The following is a 19,778-nucleotide window of genomic DNA, read 5'->3' as shown; positions in this document are numbered from 1 at the left end:
AAGAAAAAGTCCCAAATATTGGGATTGTCCCTATAAAATCGGGACATCTGGTCACCCTAGTCAATAGCTGGGCTGATGTCACCTGCTCTGATCTGCAGACGGCAGCCCTTGGGTAGCAGACGCTGCTGCAACAGGGGGTCTGGGACTGCAAGAGCCAGAGGGAGGGGGCTAGGGAGCTATGTGGGGGCTTGGGGAGGAGGTGGCTCCGGGCTGGCAGGGGAGGTGCGGGCAGGCAGTGATGCAGAGCGTGGCAGAGGGAGATGGCGGGTCCCATGGTTGCAGGGGAAAGGAGGGTTTAATACATCAGGCTACATTCAGAAGTGGGTACACCTGCTGCTGCTCTTAGCATGGATGTTGTACCAGCTAGACTCCCTCTGGTCACTCTTAGACTCACACCTGCTTGCCACTCTGTAACTTACCCCTTTGCCCTCTGGCTTACCTCTGAATTTGACCCACCAAGTGTAAGGGAGTCAAACCCAGACCACCTTACCCTACTCATTACCCCGTAGCTTTGTAACCTGACCCTGTCCCTTTAAACAAGTAATTCTGAACAGGAGTGACACCTTGCTGGAGTCCTCGTTGCTTCTTAGGTCAAGTGCCATCAGCCTTAACATGCTTCCCTAGTAGTCAGAAGCTTGTTACTCAGAAAACGACTTGCTGCTACAGGCCTATGTCTCCCCTCTTAAACAAGACGGGGGTCATTTAAACCAGCGCCTACTCCCAGAAACGCCCATTGGATCACATAACAGCTAGTAGTGAAATGAATTGTGCTGGAATCACATTATCAATATAAGCTCCTTGTCCCAATGAGAACACGATGTCAATACATTAAGGGTTAAAATCCATCCCTCAGTACCCAGCCTGAGTAGCTGGGATCTGGAGGAATGTGGCAGGAGCTGGAGCAGAGAGGGAGGAAGCCTGCTAGCTGAGGTGTCGTGGTAAACGAAACCCGTGTGTCCACATCACCTAAAGGAACGCTGGTCATTTTGTTTTCCCAGGCACTCAATGTCATTCAATGGAAGTCACCCCGCAGGGCAGGAGGGGACTTACTGTTAGCCTCCAACGCTGTAGACTGCACAGTGCCACTCACAAAGCATTGGGGTCCCCCCCCTTCATCACTGCCCCATTTCTGACTGAGAGGAGTCTCACTTCCCCAAGTACTGAGCCGAGTCCTTTGAGCAAAGGAGGGATTATCCAGCAGAGCGTATCAACTGCTATTGCCAAACGCTTTCCCTCTAGGCTGCTAATTCCCAGCCTGGGACGGGGAATCATGCACAGCTAATTAGAAACAGGTACCGTCTGCAGGTGACGTTGCCAGACAGAAGCCCATTCGCATCTGACACAATCTGCACAGTCTCCAGTGTTTGAACAAGCCCCCTGGGGAAGTGATGAATTTGTCACACCTGTTTCTCCAAATCTAAAAATAATAAAATAATTCCGATCAAGCCCAGGGAAGGCGGCATTCCAGTAAGAGTTTGCTTTTACTGACTGAAATTTCCCGTAAGACGGTCCTCTGGCTATCGAGTGGAAAATCTGTCCTCACTCACTTCCCCCTGCAGCTCCGGAGCAGACGTACAGAGTCTGCCTGACTTCTTTAATCTTGCCAGGGCTGCAGCAGTAGCTGTGGAATGTAGTGTGCTCGCTTATCCCGGGTGTTGAGTCAGAGCCACGTCTAAGGAGGCGGAGGAGCTGGCAGCTGTGTTCCGGGGGGGCGCTACTAGGTCCCGGCTCACTTTGTTACGCAGCAAACTAGGCACAGATACTTGTAAAATGGGCCCTAAAAGGAAAAAAAAATGTGATTTCAATCATAACATCAAAGGAATGTGTGTAAAGGCCATAAATGTCCCAGGCCATATGGACGATCACCAAAGGTTGCTTGACGCATCGGACCATATGTTTTCCCCTAAGCAGCGATTTCCATTGTACTTTAGTGATAGGACAATGAGAGGCAGAGCATTCCTGAGTGGTTAGTGGTGCATGCAGGTGGTGTAATAACTGTGGCATGAGGCCAACAGCTGCATACGTTCAACTAGCCAAGCAGTACAATAGCCATTCTTAAGGCAAAGCAAGGGGTGTCGTGACGGCATTACGAAATGGAACTGCTATAGGCCTGATCAGTTATGGAGCATTGAGGATATACCTGTTACATCACTGAGAGCCAGTGAGATGCTCCCAGGGCTAGAGGCACAAGGGGCACTTGGGTGTTATAATACTTAGACGAGGAACACAGGAACATAAGAACAGTCATACTGGGTCAGACCAAAGGTCCGTCTAGCCTAGTATCCTGGCTTCAGAGAGTGGCCAATACCAGGTGCCCCAAAGGGAAAGAACAGAGCAGGTAATCAAGTGATCCATCCCCTGTCGCCCAGTCCAAGCTTCTGGCAAACAGAGGCTAGGGACACCATCCTTACTCATCCTGGCTAACAGCCATTCATGGACCTATCCTCCATGAATTTATCTAGTTCTTTTTTAATTCCTGTTATAGTCTTGGTCTTCACAACATCCTCTGGCAAAGAGTTCCATAGTTACCATTTTTGCCGCCCCAAGCAAAAAAAAAAGCCGCTCGGACTGTGCTTCCCCAAGAATGGACGGAATGCTGCCCCTTATCATGTGCCACTCCAGGCACGTACTTCCTCCTCTGGTGCCTGGAGTCGGCCCTGCAGGTTGACTGCGTGCTGTGTGAAGAAATACTTCCTTTTGGTTTCTTTTAAACCTGCTGCCTATTAATTTCATTTGGTGACCTCTACTTCTTGTGAAAGAGGTGGTGACCCTCCCTCCTTTGTAACCAACAGCCCAGTAGTTAGGGAATTCCTATACAATGTAGAAGACCCTTGCTCAAATCCCACTCTGCCTGGTGTGGAGCAGGGATGTGAACTTGGATGTCCGCTATCCCGTTATGGGACTACTCGGGTTCTTTAAGTTAGGCCTCTGCTTAAGTATCTTGCAAATCCTTAGATACTCCCATGCATGTCTCACTTGAGACAATGAAATCCGACCCAGTGTAACCAACAGGAGGAACTGGCCTTGGCCTTGGTGGTAAGCCTGCTCTAATGTATTCTATCCATTTTGGGGACATCGAATCTTGTATTTCATATCGATCCTGAAGGCCAAGGAAAACAGGCTCATTTCAGTTTGATATCAAGTGTTTTCCTGTGCAATGAAAAAGGTCCCCAGCTGAAGTTCTGTAAAGGAAGTTGGGGGCAAATGTTTGTACACAAATTGGGGGGAGGAGGGATGATTTTTATGTATAAAAAGTAGAAATAGGTGAGCGTGACTGATTCCCATTGTGCTATGATATACTTATTTTACCCTTACCCCATCCTCCACCATAACCTCAGTTATGTGTCCGTTACTTCTCCTAGTCTAGTTCTATTGATAGCTTTTGCGGACAGGGACTGGTTTTTAAAAGTGCCTAGGATAATGAGGCCATGATCCCTGCACAGGGCCCTTCGGTGCTTCTGTAATGCAAATAGCATATACAATAGTAGCAATACTTGTAAATTGATATCCGTGAAAGCATCTGGCCTTTGTGGAGATCTCCCATCTTACCAGGACCAGAAATGTGCATAGTACAGCAGAACGTTCTCCACACTATCCCATTTTATTAACCTGGTGTTAGTAAACCTAAAGGAGCCATCTTCTTCTGCAAGAAAAGTGAGTTTCTATGTTCATTTGATGAGTGTCTGCTTCTGCCATGGTGTCTCATTTATTGACACACCACCCCAGCTCACCTCACAGGCCTTCTTGCCTTGAGAGGACAACCGTCCACTCGGCAATGGGGAAAACTCAGTTTCCATGTTCCCTGAAACCCAGGCTTCCCCTGCTCCACCACACAAACAGATGTCAAACAACCTAACCTCAAGCTGGAGGGACACACGTAACCATGGCCTGGTCTACACCTAAAATTTAGGTTGACCTAGCTATGTGACTTAAAGGTTTGCATTCATACCCCTGAGCGATGTAGTAAAGCTGACCTAAGCCCTGGTATAGACACCTCTAGGCTGAAAGAAGAATTCTTTCATCAACCTAATCACTGTTTCCTGAAAGAGTGGATTACCTACAGTGATGGAAAAATCCCTTCTGCTGCTGTAGCAACTGTCTACGCTATGGTTCTACTGCAGCACAGTTGCAGCACTGTAGTTGTGCCACTGTAGCATCTGTAGTATAGACATAGCCCCTGGGGTAAGGGGGATTTGATTCTCATCTGTAACAAGCTATCTGTGATTGCCTTCCCTATTAGTAGGTGGTGATCCTTCTGGGAAAGGGTTAAGAGGGTTATGCTGGACATAAGGGAGGGGAAAGTGGCTCTTGAGAGAGAGAAGATCTAGAATGTGGGCTGAGCAATCCTGAGGGAGGAAACATATGATCAGATAAGCCAAGGAAGAAGGCTTAAACTGAATGTGTTCTGTTATTAATCTCTGTTAACAGAACCAAAACTCAGTAATGAGCGCAGGGCCGAGTTTGTAGTTTATATAACATGGGAAAGGCACCTGTTTGCACCGTGTTTACTCGGTTCTGGGCTTCTGTACTCCTCTGTCTACCTACCCACTTGCCTTGGTATTTATACTGTGCTTTGTTATGGTCTCTAGCTTAAGCCTAGAGTGGACCGTACTTTTCTGAGCAAAGGGGAGAGAAGAGGTAGATGGGAGCTGGCGGTCAGGACTTGATTAGAGGCTATTACATTACTATCTATTGAATTTATGACTATGTTAGACATTAGTGACAGATGCCAAACTCCTTCTCTCTGTGGTTTAAGATTATTGCTATTAGGTCTCTAAGAACACAAAGACAAAACAAGAACAGAGCTAACCCATTCGAAGGAGTCTGGGATTACAGCTGGCTTTAATGAAATCCAAGTTAGCCACAGAGAACATAAGTAAGTTAAATCTCATCTGCTCTGAGGTTTCCCTTTGGTCCCAGAAGAAGCCAAAGGCAGGATATGAGGAGAGGTGTATAGGCTTTTTCCGGAAACACCGAGAGAAAGGCAAGGAAAAATGCCTCCCCATGCTCCTTTTGTCTGCTTTTATGATGTGACCTCATCACGAACAACCTCATCTAGTGATGCAGGCTACAGTACAACACATTGCAAAGCAAAGCAATGAACGATGAGAGAGCAGACTAGTGATTTTACCCTCTTCTCCACCCCCAGCAAATTGGATTAAAACTTCTGGAAAGAGCCAGACTGGGGAAAGGCAGCAGGAAGAGAATCTCCTTCCTCCACATCCCCGCTTTCATCCCCCCATAACCTTACTACACAGTCCATAGGCCTAGCAGTGAAAAGCAGTGGGACCAAGGAGCATGGGGCGGTGCCTAGGAAGAAGCACTGTACACAACACATTCCCTCTGCTATGTGGCAGGATGCAAATGGGGGATTAATTGATCACAGCAATAAATATTCCTGAGAACTGTCATGGACCGCATGAGAGCAGTCACACCGCACCAGGGGTTTCTTGCCAGCCCTTGGAAACATGATTGTACTGACATGGCTGGCAGGAGAGGCAGCTCTGAAAGGAGAGCGCCCGTAAAGGACTTAGTGCTTCTGGCTGGAGATCCACACAGCTGGCAGCTGGGTGTCTGGTGGATTTTCCGCCACAGCAGCTTTTTCTTGACCTTGCTCCCTGTTTCATTAGCAATAAGTAATGCAGCCAGGAGGCAAGCAAGTGGAGCCATGAGAAACAGCTTTATTGATAATGCCGAAAGGCCAGTGTTACATGCTGAGGATCTGTTTGTCTCCCTGTCCACAGGTTTATGTTTGTGAATTTCAGATCCCTCTTTGAAAAGGGAGACATTTTCCCCAGTTCTATTCAGACTACGCCACCAGTGTGCCCTGGAAGAGCCCAGAACAAGCTGCAATGGCCCTGCAGGTGAGCCGCTTCTGTTGCCCAACGTGTCTGTATGTTTATAGCTACAGTGTACGGTTCACAGGTTGGGCTGGTACTAGAAGGGAGAATTATGAACTAAAATTATCTGTCCTCCATCAGCCAGTAACGCTGCCCTTCAGTAATGGCCTTTCCTGCCACATATCCCCCCGAAAAAATACTCTGCAGAGTTGCTAAAAAATCTGCAGTTCCGTGATTTATGATTAAACTGTGATTTATGATCAAAGCATGGCAATAGCTTAGCTTTAAAATGCAGCAGCCACGTGGGTGTCATGGACCAGCTGAGGCAGTGAATTGTGTGTCCTGGCAGGATAGCAACAGGAAGCGCTGAACTAGAGAAGGCAAAATTCTGTCAAAAAACTGAGATCTTCATAGCCCTTCCATACCTTGGTCCCTTCCTAGAACTCAGCCCAAACCAGCATTTTGGAATAGGTTTAAAATGCTCCGTTGACTTTATTTTTCTCATTATTTGTTTATTTTCATGTACTGTGTACTTTCTCCAGTACTCAGATGATGATCACTGTGAGATAGATAGATGGGGGGGGGTGTCTGGAGATAGAGTGGGGGGCGTGTCTGGGGATAGATTAGATGGATGATAGAACAGACTTGATTTTTCTCTGACACTCAGGTAAATCAGGAATAGTTACATTCTGGTATAAATCAGAATAACTCCATCACTATCAAGGGAGTTACACCAGTTTATGTCCGCTGAAGATCTGGCCCCATCCTCTCCTATATACACAGCAGTAAGAGCCCCAAACACCCGTTTTATTACTGTGAGGAATAGAGTTTTGAACTATTATTGAAAAACTTTTTGAAAGGGAAAGTATTTATTCTCAGCTTCACCTGAGAGTGTGTGTCATTCTTGGGTTTGTAAAGTAGAGGGTTATTTTAAAATGTGAGCGTCTAATTATCAGATGGTGCAAATCCATTTACTTTCCTGGAACTACACTACTTTATACCAGCTGGCTTTAAATGTACATCAGACATGTCAACAAACTTTGGTAAGGCCATAGCTCCGTACTGCATCAATGGTTTGTTCTAGCCCCGTGTGCTACCCTTCTCATGGTAATATTAGTCCCCAGGTAATAATCCCCAAGTAATATTGCATGTCTGAGTAAGTATCTGTCTGTGGCAAGTATCTTAACTGCGACAAAGTGCTTCCATCTGCAACTTGTGAAGGGAGCTGCCTTTTTTTTTTAATAGTTGCTTTGTGTTTCACTACTGGACTTATTATGTCCCCTGCTAATGAATCCATGGATGAGATCACAGAATAAAATGGAAACCAAGAGCTTGTTAATTGGTAACAGCGGCACAAAGGGGATAGGTTGTCTGGTATGTGTCTGCTTAATGCAGACATTTACATTTTAGTTACATTTTACAGTTTCTTTTCCACTGAGGTACGTACAAAAGTCTGAGCTCTGTAAGATCCAGGCAGTGAAATATTCCCATATTCCATAGGTATGAACCCAGGGAGATTCCAGGTCTCCTGAGCTCTCATAAACTCAGCAGTGAGACTTTTTCCATCACTGCCTGAGATTTCTGACAGACATTGTCCTACCCCTTGAAATCTGTTCATGACTTTAAGGACAGATCCTCTTGTTTGGGTGTTTCCTATGAAGGGGAATCGCGTAGGGTCTGACTTCTCTTTAATACCAGTGTAAATCAAGACTAACATCACGCTAGTCAATGCAGTTATGCCGGTATGAGAGAAGAATCAAGACTATGGAGTGTAAGGGCTGGTCTACACTAGAAAGTTGGGTCAACTCAGCTACGTTGCTCAAAGGTGTGAAAAATTTACACTCCTGAGTGACCTAGTTAAGGAGACCTAAGTCTCTGTGTAGTCAGCTGTAGGTCAATGGAGGAATTCTTCTGCTGCTGTAGTAAATGTCTACACTGAAGTGCTACAGTGCTGCAGCTGTGCTGCTCTAGCATTTCTAGTGTGCACATAGCTAAGTCAACAGCCTTCCACAAATGACTGCTGTGGTCTTTCCTGCATCCTGGGGCAAGATTCACCTGATAAGAAGGATGCCCTTGTGGGTTAAGGTACTGGACTAGAATTCAGGAGATCTGCATTCAAGACCCATCCCCGCCACTGACTCTCTGTGTTGCCTTGGGTAAGTGACTTAATTGCTCAGTGCCTCAGTTTTCCCACCTGTAAAATGGAGATAAAAGCACTTCCTTTCTTCTAACCTTTGTCTGTCTTGTATATTTAAATTGTATGTTCTTTGGAGCAGAGACTGTGGTGTCTTCACATTGCCAAGCACAATCAGAGCTTGATCTGAGTCAATGCATCTTGGAGCTACTGTAATACATATAATTAATAACCATATAATTAATAACCTCAGCACCTGGTCTCTTCAATCACAATGGATGCTACAAGATTCCCCTATCCCATTTCTCCTGTCCATTCTCCCTTTGGCATTTGGATGGCCATCCTGACCATCCTTCTGGGTTGGATGTGGTTCTCTCTACAGTCGGTCAGTGTTGAGCCTTACATTAGCAAAAAGAAATTACTGGAGAGTAACGCTGTCCTATCCACTTCCCGCCACCCTAATTACAATGGGTCCATGGGGCCAGAATGCTTCCATACAACTGCTGTTTTATTTGGATCTTCTTATACCTGTAGGATTGGTGAATGCTACCTGTTAAACCTGTGATCTTTCTAACTAAGTCACTTGCAGCTTGAAGGTGAGAAGACATAGTTCCCTAGGGTATGAGTCATCCAACTGAGTTGTAATTTCTGCTCATTAGGCTGGAATTCCGCACTCACATTTTCTTCAGGAAGAAGCCTTGTGTGACATGGAGGCCCATTGGTGGTCACTACTCTGTGTCAGCAACTCCTATCAGGCCTGACAAACTCACTCCACCTAATACATTGCAGTCATAGTATTACTTTGTAAAGAATGTTGTGTACGGTGTCAAATGAAAGCTTATATTGTACTGTTCATCATAATCATTATGAGACATATGTACAGGAGCTATTCAGGAAGTTGTCTGTATGTACTAAAAAGAAGTTGAAACCATGTAACCAGGGAGGGTTGATAAACAAATCTGTCCCAGACAAAGGCAGATTGATTTACCTGTTGAGCTAGTCTCTGATGTGAAGGAAGCATTAAAAAAGCCAAAACACAGTGGGACCTGCATTTGCTTGTAATTCAATAGGAAATACCAGTTTGATGAGGGGATGCCAGATCAGCTTGGAAGACACTGGAGACTCAAACCACAGGGGAATTGTCTTGTCTCTGGGGTCAGAACAGTGAGTTTGGGGAAAATATAAGGCGAGGCAAAAAGACATCTGGTGATGCATCAAGGATGCAAATAGGACAGCACTTTTTGTATCCATGAAAGCTGGATTCTGGCCCTGGGAGCTGGTGATGCTGAGTGGTTGCTTTATGTGAGACGCTTACCTTTGACAATGATTGTAGCCTGCTAAAGTGATGGTTAGTCTCTTAGAAGCATTAATGCTTTTCTTTTCTTTGTAAGTATACATCTTCATTAAACTTTCTTTATATCACTTAAATCTCTGTTTGTTAATAACCTTCTCCTTGCTTGTCATAAGTACATCACAGTGCTGTAAGATTACGCAAAGTGTGAATTCTTAATTGAATCAAACAAGCTGGGGTGTGCACCGAAGCTAGCAAATTTGGTAATGGCTGTAAGGATCCAGTGACGGGGGTGGATACTCCAGCAGAATGCTCCTCCAGGGGGCTTAGGAAGTGGGGTGCATCAAGTGTTACCTGCACGGCAAAGTAAATGCAGGCAGAGTTTTGGGGGAGATTGTTTGGGTGGGTAATGATCAGGGACCCAGTAAGTCCCTCTTTTCCCTAAGGCAGAGGGGTAACAAGGTGATTCACAGTTCTGGGTGCCTAGAGAAAGTGTCACACCTTCATCTTAAAGTATGAGATGTGGCAGAGCCAGGAGGCTCAATGAACTGTACCTCAAGCAGGGTAGCTGGCAGGTGAGAAATCCAGCAGGTAGACAGCTGCAGGACGAGAGAAGTGGGTCTAACTGATAGAGCAAAGTATCTGGGAGCCAGGACTGCTGACTTCAATTTCTGGCTCACCGACTGGCTATCTTTTTAACTTTGGGCAATTACCTCTGTGTGGCTCAGTTTCCCCCCAGCAAAATGGGGATTATAATCCTTGGACGGATATTTGGTTAATGATCTTTTGCAAAGTGCTTTGAGAAGGTTGGGTAAAGGGTGCTTACTAAACATAGGATACCGTTGTGCTGTAAAAAATGAAAGGTTTCCTCTTTGCATTTCTCAACTGGGAAACCTATGTTTCTGTTCTCCTTTGATCAGAAAATAAGGTAGCTAACCCAAATAAGAAGCATCAGTAGAAATAATAATAATGAATTGTAATACTTAGCTGTAAGGCTCAGAAAGCTTCATTTTCCTCTGTCCTGGAAGATCAGTGTTTAGTATCAGTAATGGCAAATGAGGTGGTAAGTCCCTGGGCAACAGGTATTATGCCTTTGCAGACTCATATTCTCAAACTGGCACTTCCTGGGAGGTCCATTTGTTGTAACCACTCGGCACCTTTCTCTATGAATGAACGTACTTTCTAAGCACGGTGTCTATTAGCTCAACAAGTACTTGCTTCAGGCATATTTTAACACACAGCTCTGCAGGGCTGTTGCTTATCCCAGGGTACCAGGAGAAGCTATGCAGTGTCTATGCCATTTTTAGTTGGAAAAAAAGATGTAGAGGGTTAATCCTATGCTGAATGACTAGCCCTGAGACTGCCTAAAGCAGTGTCAGTAGAAGCACTTCAGACATGCCTCCTCAAACTCAGACCTAGGAGAAGAGGGTTTCCTAGCTAGCCATCTGGACTAGACACATGGAGTAAATGTAGCATATTTTCACCGCACTACAAGGAGAGTTATGCAGTAATCAGTAAAGCATGGAGCTCTTCCCTTCCCATGGCAACAGTGTATCCTTTCCTCAGTGCCATCGACTCCATTTTACATCTCCTCCTCTGCTAGACGGGATGCTCAGGATCAACAGCGCCAGCCACCTGTGGAACTTACATGACCTTCCTGGAATGGGTGATGGATTGGATTTAAATGATGTCACGTTCAGTTACAGAAGGCAAGTGTGTGTGTGTGTATACACAAAACAATGCTCATCCTAAATTATATAAGAGCTTATTAATAATCTTGGAGTTTTATACTTAAGACCCACCCCCATAGTATCTGAGCGAACTTCCACATAAAATAGGTAGCAATGGTGAAGTCCCTAGCAGATATTAATTTATTTATTATTTTTTATTATTACTTTATTTTATTATGTATTTGTTATTAACATCCCAATTTAAGAAACTACACATCTTCAGCACCCATGTAAGCACATGGTTAACATGCATAACTTTAACAGTATGGTCAATGGGACCGTGAGAGGCTGGCTGGCCTTTTAAGACAAGCCAGACTCAACCTTCCCTGTGACCTAGCAGCTAGCACCCGGCTGACAATGGTGATATGGCAACTTAATGATACTTAGTGACCCCAGCTGCAGGGAATCAGGAGGAACTACTTAAACAGACCTGGGAAGGTAGGTTAGTGGGAAAAGCTGCAGGAAAGACCCAGGAAAGAGTTGAGTTCTTGGGAAGAGCTTGGTAAAAGCAGGAACCTCCTGCAGGTAGGAGAACCCATGGGGAGCAGGTCCAGGTTCCTGTGAATAGGAATGCGGAGACAGTGCTTAAACAGGCAGGAGGACCCACAGGCAGCAGCTTGGCTCTAGGGCTGACAAAAAAAGCAGGGAGATCCCTTTGGGGAAGCTGTCAGAGTCCCTGGGGAAGGAAGGCAGTGAGGGGAAAACCTGCTAAGAGAAGCAGCAGCCAAGGAAGAACTCTGCAGGAGCAGGTTAGGCTCTGTGTGAGAAGCCCTGAAGCAGGGTCAATAACCACACTCCAGTGGCGCATCTGTGTAAGATTGATCAGTTCAGCAGAGAAGAGAGAAGCCCCCAGGCCTGAGAACCCAGGGGAGGCTACTGTATTAAGCCCAGGGAAGCAGCACAAGGAGGGTAGTATGGGTGGGGAGTATATTATGTTACAGGGACTAAAACCCATAATTCAAGTTAAGCACTTGCTTATGTGCTTTCCATAGTGGCTGCAAGGTGGTGGTGTGTGGTATAAAGGCACTGCTGGCATTCATTTGCCAAAACAATGCAATCGTGCTGACAAAAGCTTTCTGCCGCACCACGTCATCATTTATACTCCCTCTCATACAACCACTTGGGATATGCTCTGTCGTCTCTCTAGCTAACTAGAGACCTCAAGCTGTATTTAGTCTCCTCAGCTTCCAGGGGAGCCTGCCACAAATATAAAGAATTGTAAAAGTGGGTCTGAATCTTGCTCTTAACTCTGACACCGTCACTGGGATGGAAGGAAGTCGATGCGTTTTAGTTGTCACCAGTTCTAGACTCTTACATTCCTCCTGGCACCAGAGCATTGGTTCAACGTAGCGAATGTAAGTGGTGTTCTATGTTCTGTCCTTATAAGAGCTTGTTATTACTGTCAATAGATCTCGAAGTTCTCTGCAAAGGTCACTATATGTATTCCTGTTTCTCACATGGGGAAACTGAGGCACAGAGGCGCAGTGACTTTCCCAAGGCCACGCAGCAGGTCAGTGGCAGAGCAAGGGACAGACCCTCCATTTATCCTGAGTCCCAGTCCACTGCTCTAGCCACTGCCTTTCCTGATAAGGGGACTTGAAATTACTTAAAAACTGTAACTTCCTCAATTATCTTCTCCTGCTTTGGGGTTGAAGTCTTCCCAGGTCAAGTGGAGGCTGTTCAGACGGCCTCCGCCTCCAAAGGAAGAGTTAAAGAAGGGGATACAGGCAGACATCCTTGCAACCTGCTTCCTGTGCAGACATATTGCACAAGCCCAATGGTTTTATTCTCAAACAGCTGCAGCCGACTTCTTCTCGGGGCATAAACACAACACTTGAGAAACATCCTGCCAATAGACACATTCTAAACAAGGAGGGACTTTCTGTTCTCCTGGGGAAGCACTTCACAGAAAAAAAAGTGTGGGTCATTCAAGTGTATTTATACTGGAATTACTGGCCAATTATGTTTAAGTAAAGATTATTGGGGTACAGTTCTCCTCCTTCTGGTGTGATCAATTCCTCTGAAATCCATAGGACTGTTCATCTGAGCACGGATTGCAGGATCAGGTCCTTCTCTCCTGGCTTGGGAGACTGGCTGCTGCGGACTGTGTAGATATGCCACAAGCGTTATGATTATAGCGCTCTCTCCTGAAGTCTTTGCTCACGTTGGGCTCCCATTGATATTAAAAATGGGCCTTTCAGTTCTCTGGCCTCTGATTAATGGATCGTAACAGCCCCTTTGTGCTGCTGCTATTAGGATGTAGCCAAATCTAACAGCAGGAACTTCATCAATAAAGTGGGAGCCAAAACACAACAATTGCCATCCATAAAAGTTAAGAATCCTTTGGGAAAGTTTCTCCCAAATCCCTATTTGCACTCTGTTAACCACTAAAATAGGTACTGGTTCAAACATTCATACAGGAACCATCCAGGCATCTATCCTGAGGGCTCTTGATTGGTTTGAGAGTAATCAAAGCAGGGAGGAGAATTAACTGCTAAACAGGCTACGGGAACAACAAGTTTACAAACCCAGAATACTCCAAGCAACGGAGCCAGGATACTTTATGGGTCACTGGTAAACTATGTTCACATAAACCACTTGCTGGAAAACATCAAAGGAACAAATTCATAAAAATCAACTCTGTGTCAATCATTTGCTGACAGAAGAAAATACTGACTGCATTGAACAGATGGCTTCCTGCAAAAAAGTGGAACTTTCAATATTCTCATTTGATTTCTTCCTCGAGAAAGAGAAGATGAGAGCGAGGTTACAAAAATAACACAGTCAGATTGAACATGAGCCAGCCACAGGTTAGAGGCATGTGGAAGTCAAGACTTTCATGTTTTAGAAGCCCCAATACTTTCAAGATATGGGGCGAGGGAAGACACAAAGAGCTAAACGCTAGCCTGATGAAATCTTTTTATTCTGCTAAGCTTTTCTGAGCACTGGCTCAAAGATGAGAAAATATAACAAAAGGGGATTAAATAGGCTAAGATCACAAATGTCCCTGTGTGATTACTTGTCCTAAAATCATCAGTGAGGGGACTGGGATCTGGCAGTGATCTTTCAGATCTAGTGCCCATTTAGCCAAGTAGAAAGAACCACACAATTATATACTAATTTTTCCATAAACCTTTCATAAACACAAAGACCTATTCCCCTGATTGATCCACCTTTAAAAAGCTTTCTCCCACCACGGTCCATTATCTAAATATTATTTTTAGCCCATTATTCCTTGTTCTAATCTTTGTGCCCAATGTGAATAGTTCATTTTCCTCTTTACTGTATCACTTTTGTAAAATCTCAATCTTTCATCTGGATTCACATCAGAACATTACAGCTGAGATACATTTCTAATTTGTCTGGAGTTCTAAAAAAATATACTGCTCCTTCCATCTGAGAATTTCATAGTATAGTCATCCCTATTTTATGAGTGCAGAAAATGATTTGAAGTAGTAATACAGAAAGCAGGGAGGTCAGGATTCCTAATGTCCTTCTCTGACCAGTAGAAAACACTGTTACAGCTGCCAAGCTGTCCGGCGGTGTCTCAAGGACAGACCATTAAGAAGCAGGGCACAAATTGCAAATTGATTATGAGTTCTATACTTAGATGTCATCAACAAATTATCAAGTGTCAACTCCTCAAGCACTAAAACAGCCTAAACATGGAGTCACAGATAGTCCCCCTTGGGCACTTTCTATCTTGCCATCCAAGTAAGCTCATAGATAGATGATTCATTACAGAAATAGTCATTTTCCTCCAAGTCCCAAAGAACCAGTCACTTGCCTCAGGTCAGTTGCACCTTAGATCTCATACTAGACAACACTCGTAGCCAATCCTGTAATAAACTATCTAAAGATTTTATTAACTAGGAAAAAGGAATCAGAGTTATTTACCAGGTTCAAGCAGGTAAACATACAAGTACAAATTAAGTTCCAATCTTAAGCTTAAGACAAATTTTTGGTCCACCTAGCCCAGTATCCTGTCTTCCAACAGTGTCCCCAGTCATGTGCTTCTGAGAGAATGAACAAAACAGGGCAACTATCTAGTGATCCATCATCCACTCTCTGGCTAGGGAGCCTCTGGCTAGGGACACCCAGAACAGAGGTTGCATCCCTGACCATAGCCATTGATGGGCCTATCTTCCAAGAACTTATCTAATTCCTTTTTGAGCTCAGTTATAGTTTTGGCCTTCACAACATCCTTTGGCAACAAGTTCCATAGATTGACTGTGTGTTATATGAAGCTACCTTTAGTTTGTTTTAAACCACCTGCCTATTAATTCCATTGGGTGACCCCAGGTTCTTGTTATGTAAAGGAGTAAATAATGCTTTTTTATTCACTTTTTCCATGCCGGTCATGATTTTATAGACCTCTATCATACCCCCCTTAGTCATCTCTTTTCCAAACTGAAAACTCCTAGTCTTCTTAACCTCTTCTCGTGTGGAAGTTGTTCCATACCCCTAATCCATCTGTACATATGATCTATTGTTCTGTTTTTGTTCTACCTCCCAACTTTGAATTACTTGCAAATGTTATCACTGTCTCATTTCATCGTTAGTCTCTAACTGGAAACATATTTCCTCCCAAATGTCTGTGCTTGAATATTTCCTGGGGCCTAAAACCATTCAATCTAGGTATCTATTCCACTGAATAAAAGCATGATCACCTGATCATTTATATTTAATGAGGCAGATTCATCTGAGTTGCTGCTTTCCCATCTGTATGATGCTACCTGGGGTTGTGTACACTATTAGTGACACATCAGGATCCACCAAGAACGCATGAATCCTCAGTGCTACGGGCAAGCTGCCTTCAAATTCTATTGTTAATATTGGTCTGTTCTAGGCTAAATTATTCTGGAATAGGATAGTGAAGTTTATGTCAGGAATCCTAACCACCACTGACTACCTGAGCTCCAGTAATCAATTTTCAAAGAATATGATGTGGTTCAATGTACATCTGACCAGTGTTTTCCAGAATCCCAATCCCTAAAGGTGAGAAGCTTGAGCTGTGATGTCCTGCCATTAGAATCCAGTCATCCCATGGCCCATCTATCCATTATGTCCTTCTCTACATATGTCTTGATGTTCTATAAGTCTAGGGTGACCAAATAGCAATTATGAAAAATCGGGATAGGGGGTGGGGGGTAACAGGAGCCTATATAAGTAAAAGACCCAACAATTGGGACTGTCCCTATAAAATTGAGACACCTGGTCACCCTATATAAGTCTTATGAATGCTAAAAATCAGCCTTCTCTAGTCTAACGTTCTTTCACTTTCTCATAGGATGAAATTCCATCCCTCCCTCCTCTCTCTCAAACAAATCTTGCCATTAAAGTTTATTTCTCAAGAGAGGATGCTGTAGGCATAAGACCTGGGCTCCTATCCTGCTTGGTATGAACCAGTGCCTAAAAGTGTATCTCGGATCCAGAATTCTTTAAAAGAGAACCACACCACCACACACACACACATTGATTCAGTTTTTGTTTTGCTTCTGATTCAGGGAATCACTTCATGCTGATACAGAAATTAAATTAGGGAGGGGTGAGTAGATAGGATGAAACAAGAACAGGCCTGGGGTGAGCCAGATAAGAAGAAACAAAAACAGGTCTGAACTTTTGCCTAAAACATTAATCTCATAGGGAACCTGGTTTCAAATTTGCATAGAGTAGTGGGTGGAGAAAACAAAGAGGAAAATTATGGTGAACAGGTTTTGACAAGTGAAGGCAAAAGGCTGGTGTTAAAAGTTACTGAGACAAATACAGCAAAGGACTTTGAACAATCCAACATCTTTAGCTTTCTATGACAGTCTCATGGATTTAGACAATGAAATAAAATGTTTTCCAAGCATATGCTAGAGTTAGAGTCTGGAAGGGATAACCCTGAATGCTCTGTAAATATAAGAACCATAGGAACAGAGGATTTCTTCTGTCAGATCAGAGCATTGGTACAGTCAATAGCTGAAATTTACCTGAGGAATGGGAGGTTCTGTGGCCTAGGTTAGATAGGAGGTCAGACTAGATTATCATAATGGTCCCTTCTGGTCTTAATTTATGACCCCATGACATTGTGAATTTCCATAATACTCTTAAAAAGCAGCAAAGAATCCTGTGGCACCTTATAGACTAACAGACGTTTTGGAGCATGAGCTTTCGTGGGTGAATACCCACTTCCTCAGATGCATGTAATGGAAATATCCAGGGGCAGGTATATATATGTGTGCTAGCAAGCAAGCTAGAGATAACGAGGTCAGTTCAATCAGGGAGGATGAGGCCCTGTTCTAGCAGTTGAGGTGTGAAAACCAAGAGAGGAGAAACTGGTTCTGTAATTGGCAAGCCATTCACAGTCTTTGTTCAATCCTGAGCTGATGGTGTCAAATTTGCAGATGAACTGAAGCTCAGCAGTTTCTCTTTGAAGTCTGGTCCTGAAGTTTTTTTGCTGCAGGATGGCCACCTTAAGGTCTGCTATAGTGTGGCCAGGGAGGTTGAAGTGCTCTCCTACAGGTTTTTGTATATTGCCATTCCTAATGTCTGATTTGTGTCCATTTATCCTTTTCCGTAGAGACTGTCCAGTTTGGCCGATGTACATAGCAGAGGGGCATTGCTGGCATATGATGGCGTATATTACATTGGTGGATGTGCAGGTGAATGAACCAGTGATGGTGTGGCTGATCTGGTTAGGTCCTGTGATGGTGTCGCTGGTGTAGATATGTGGGCAGAGTTGGCATCGAGGTTTGTTGCATGGATTGGTTCCTGGGCTAGAGTTATTATGGTGTGGTGTGCAGTTACTGGTGAGAATATGTTTCAGGTTGGCAGGTTGTCTGTGGGCAAGGATTGGCCTGCCACCCAAGGCCTGTGAAAGTGTGGGATCATTGTCCAGGATGGGTTGTAGATCCTTGATGATGCGTTGGAGGGGTTTTAGCTGGGGGCTGTATGTGATGGCCAGTGGAGTCCTGTTGGTTTCTCTCTTGGGTTTGTCTTGCAGTAGGAGGCTTCTGGGTACACGTCTGGCTCTGTTGATCTGTTTCCTTATTTCCTCATGCGGGTATTGTAGTTTTGAGAATGCTTGGTGGAGATTTTGTAGGTGTTGGTCTCTGTCTGAGGGGTTAGAGCAGATGCGGTTGTACCTCAGTGCTTGGCTGTAGACAATGGATCGTGTGATGTGCCCGGGATGGAAGCTGGAGGCATGAAGGTAGGCATAGCGGTCGGTGGGTTTTCGATATAGGGTGGTGTTAATGTGACCATCACTTATTTGCACCGTGGTGTCAAGAAAGTGGACCTCCCGTGTAGATTGGTCCAGGCTGAGGTTGATGGTGGGGTGGAAGCTGTTGAAATCATGGTGGAATTTTTCCAGAGTCTCCTTCCCATGGGTCCAGATGATGAAGATGTCATCAATGTAGCGTAGATAGAGAAGGGGTGTGAGTGGACGAGAGCTGAGGAAGCGTTGTTCCAGGTCGGCCATGAAGATATTGGCATATTGTGGGGCCATGCGGGTGCCCATAGCAGTGCCACTGATCTGGAGATATATATTGTCATCAAATTTGAAATAGTTGTGTGTAAGTATAAGGCACAGAGCTCAGCAGCCAGTTGTGCTGTGGCATCATCAGGGATGGTGTTCTTGACAGCTTGTATTCCATCTGTGTGTGGGATGTTTGTGTAGAGAGCCTCTACATCCATGGTGGCTAGGATGGTGTTTTCTGGGAGGTCACCAATGCATTGTAGTTTCCTCAGGAAATCAGTGGTGTCGCGGAGATAGCTGGGAGTGCTGGTGGCATAGGGTCTGAGTAGAGAGTCCATATATCCAGACAGTCCTTCAGTGAGAGTGCCAATGCCCGAGATGATGGGGCGTCCAGGATTTCCGGGTTTGTGGATCTTGGTAGTAGATAGAATAACCCTGGTCGGGGCTCTAGGGGTATGTTGATTTCTTCTGGTGTTAGTGTAGGGAGTGTCCTGAGTAGATGCTGTAGTTTCTTAGTGTATTCCTCAGTGGGATCTGAGGGAAGTGGCCTGTAGAATTTGGTATTGGAGAGTTGTCTGGCTGCCTCCTTTTGATAGTCAGACCTGTTCATGATGACAACAGCACCTCCTTTATCAGCCTCTTTGATGATAATGTCAGGGTGGTTTCTGAGGCTGTGGATGGCATTGCGTTCTGCACGGCTTAGGTTGTGAGGCAAGCGATGTTGTTGTTCCACGATTTCTGCCTGTGCACGCCGGCGGAAGCATTCAATGTATAGGTCCAGGCTGTCATTTCGACCCTCAGGAGGAGTCCATGTGGAGTTCTTTTTCTTGTGCTGTTGGTGGGAGGGCACCCGTGTATCAGTGCACTGTTCAGTGTTGTCCTGGAAGTATTCTTTGAGTCGGAGACGGCGAAAGTAGGCTTCCAGATCACCACAGAACTGTATCATGTTGGTGGGGGTGGCAGGGCAGAAAGAGAGTCCCCGAGATAGGACAGACTTTTCTTCTGGGCTGAGTGTGTAGTTGGATAGATTGACGATATTGCTGGGTGGGTTAGGGGTACCACTGTTGTGGCCCCATGTGGCAGGTAGGAGTTTAGACAGCTTACAGTCCTTTTTCCTTTGAAGAGAGGTGAAGTGAGTAATGTAGATCTCCTGTCTTATTCTAGTGAAGTCCGTTTGTATAGAAGTTTGGTTATTAATGAGAGTCTCCAGGTTGGAGAGCTCTTTTTTGATGTTTTCCTGTTTGCTGTATAGGATGCTGATCAGGTGGTTCCTCAGTTTTTTAGATAGAGTATGACATAATCTCTCACTGTGGTCCGTGTA

Source organism: Gopherus evgoodei, chromosome 16, assembly GCF_007399415.2.
Source record: "Gopherus evgoodei ecotype Sinaloan lineage chromosome 16, rGopEvg1_v1.p, whole genome shotgun sequence".
In the NCBI taxonomy this organism is placed as follows: Eukaryota; Metazoa; Chordata; order Testudines; family Testudinidae; genus Gopherus; species Gopherus evgoodei.
The sequence above is the reverse complement of the archived record's forward strand: the minus strand, read 5'-3'. Positions refer to the sequence as shown.